The sequence below is a fragment of the Echinops telfairi genome, unplaced genomic scaffold, assembly GCF_000313985.2.
Source record: "Echinops telfairi isolate 266 unplaced genomic scaffold, ASM31398v2 ScPeMD7_31;HRSCAF=116, whole genome shotgun sequence".
In the NCBI taxonomy this organism is placed as follows: Eukaryota; Metazoa; Chordata; class Mammalia; order Afrosoricida; family Tenrecidae; genus Echinops; species Echinops telfairi.
In genome coordinates this window covers 29,031,334-29,034,565 of record NW_022103928.1, presented here as the reverse complement: position 1 = coordinate 29,034,565, position 3,232 = coordinate 29,031,334, and positions in this window count along the sequence as shown.

The window sequence follows — 3,232 nt, the reverse complement described above, 5'->3', positions numbered from 1 at the left end:
TGTCAGTGCTTTGCAGCATTTCCCCCTCCTTTTCTTCACACCCTTTCCAATGTGGCTGTGTGCTCCTCCCATCAAGGGATGGGGTCTGTCTCCCCACCCCTTGGCAATGAGAGCCTAAGACTTAACTTGACCAGCAGGATAAGATGGAAGTGATACGGTGCTCATTTGACTGCTTGCAGTTTCTGCTCTGCCTGTGAGGTTCCCTCCCCGCCAATGGAACACACTTAGACCAACCTACTGGAAGATGGGAGATCAGGCAGAGGAGGACTCCATCCCCTCACCAAAACCATCCTTGACCAGGTACAGTTCTGACCTCAAATCTATGAGGGAGCTGTGCCAAGGTCAGAGCCATTACCTGAGCACAGATGCATGAGGGACCCAGGCTGAGACCAGGGGAACTGCCTGGCTCACCCACAGACAAGAAAACAACAGTAAAGGCTATGCCTGAAAGCATGAACAATGCTCTCACTAAATCCCGATGGTTTGATCTATTTCTAAATAACCCACCACTGAAAACTCGAAGGAGCAAAGTGCTTCTCCGACATACACGGAGTTGCCCACAGTCAACTCAATGGCAACTGATAATGATGCTGGTGGCTGTAACTCGGTGACAGCTGACTGATACAACTCCCCTGGCAAGAAGTGTGCGCTGGCCAGGGAGTCCGGGACAGTGCTGTCAGGCCAGTGCCAGCAGTGGTGCCTGTGGCCTTGGAACACTCCCTTCTCTTCTTGCCTTCCACTAGAAGGCTCAGCTGATGCACTTTGGGGGTGTGCGCTGGGTCCAGAAGTCTGAGACCAGAATGAGAGCAAAGGCTACATGAGATGCAGGTTCCATCCTACCCTTCCCAGGAAGGGCTGCAAGCACTGAAATGTGAGGCCTGACTAGGACTTTTCTAGAGGTGGGGGGCGGGGAGGAATATGGGGGTGCTGGGCACAGGGAACAAAGGCACATGGTGCACAGGGAAGTGTGGTGGCCACTAAGAATTCCATGCAGAAGACAAATAAGGGATAAAAATGGAATTGTTACAGCCTGATATAACCAAAATAAAAACAAACTCACTGCCATTGAGTTATTCCAACTCTTAGTGACCCTACAGGACCAGGCAGAACTGCCCCTGTGGATTTCTAAGACTTGTAACTCTACAGGAGTAGAGAGCCTCACCTTTCTAACATGGAGAGGCTGGTGGTTTCAAACTACTGGCCTTGTAGTTAGCAGCCCAACACAAAACCAGTATGCCACCAGGGCTCCTCACAGCCTAGTCTAGAACATAGTAATGACTTCATTAATGGCAGCCTTGCTACTGCTGTGCACAAGAGATAGGGCGTTACCTAGAACACCTGGGAATAGAACAGCACATTACCTAGCAATACCTCTGCTGGGCATAGACCCCAAAGAAATAAGAGACAGAATGTGAACAGAAGTGAGCTCTCCCATGTTCATTGCAGCACAGGTCACTGTAACAAGAAGCTGGAAGCAGCCCAAATGCCCATCAGAAGAAGAATGGATAAAGAAACTCTGATACATACACAGTGGAATACTGTTCATCTCTTTAAAAATAAGCACAATCGTGAAACACCTGAGGAGACGGATGAAACTGGAAACCCTGATGCTGAGTGAACTCAGTCGCTCAGAAAAGGACAAGTGTTGAACGAGTCCATGGCTCTAAGGCAGGCATCCGCTCTCAGGTCATATCATCTTCTCATTAGGTCTTCACTAGAGAGAGAGCCTACCCAGGGTCCGAAAACCATACATCACCCCTTTTGTAGGTACATCTTCAAAGGAAGAGGAGACCTCACTTCACCTGGGGTCCGTTTTTTAAGATGGGGGAGAGAGAGAAGACCATTCCATTGGGGCCATACAACATGGTGGTAAACTTAAACTCCAAACTTATTGCTTTTGAGTCTTGCTGACTCGTGGCGACCCTTTAGGACAGGGTAGAATTGCCCCTGGGAGTTTCTGAGACTTAGAACTGTCTACAGGAGTAGAACGCCCAATTTTCTCTCGACATTGTGCTAAGGTCACCCGCCCCAAATCAACAGACACTTCTACAAGAAGGATAAAGCCAGGCTTACTGGAAATTCAAGTCAAGATGGGGAGAATGATACGTACATGATTTTGAGAAGACAATTCTACTTCTGTGGGTAAATCAAGAGATCCAACCCCCCATCGGGAAATAAACACTTAACAATGCTTATCTAGAACCCAAGGGGAGAGTGTGTGGGATGATATGTTCCCAATTGAACACGTTTGGTTTAGTTTCCATACAGCCCTTGACCCAGGCCATGTACTATAGACCCCTGGGACTTAGACTCTGTCCTTTTGAGGCTCACAACATCCTACATAGGCCATACCAGAAGGATTCCTTGTGGAAATCTTGTAAAGTGAACAGGGTCTTACCTCAGACTCACCTGTAGCACATTTAAGGAACACATACTTCATAGCATGTAAGACTGAAATGCCCTAGTGTGAGCAGAAGCAGATGGCTGCTATCCCAAGGTTCATGGAATTGGCAGTCATTGGGCTTTGGCTCAGATCTCTTGGTTTAAGGGTGCTCCATGAATAGTGGCCTAAGGCGACCATATATTTCCTACTTAATGTCTTCCCTGCTTTCTTATAGGAGCCCTGGTGATGCAGTGGTTATGTTTGAGGCTGATAACCCACAAGGTCAGCAATTGAAAACCACCAGCCACTCCACAGGACAAAGATGAAGCTTTCTACTCCCATAAAGAGTTACAGTCTCCGAGGCACACAGGCAGTTCTAACCTGCCCTCCAGCGTCACCAGGCTTCAAAATCCACTCGACAGCAATGAGCCTGATTTGTTATGGCATGTGTTAAATGGATAGGCATGGTTCTGCCTTTGTAAATTAGCTATTGAAAAATGTTCTCTATTACCAACCCCCAGTATTCGTGTAACTAGTATTCAGTTACTTAAGAGTTTGATCTGTGCAAGTCAATAATTTGTGTTTTATAGATGGAAGCTGGCCTATGCTTGTATAGTTTCTTTTCTCAACAGTGTTTTAAATTCTATACCATTGACTCAATTAATGACACTAGCAATAAAATTACTTTATGCCCCAAGAGGATCATTACAATGTTCTATATCATAAAATGATAATGATGTCTCAAAGGTGAACCAGAGACATATATAAACCATAGATATATGAATAGATTTCAGGCTTGCAACTTAATGCTAGCCTCAATCGAAGAACAATTAGTTTTTATGACATGAC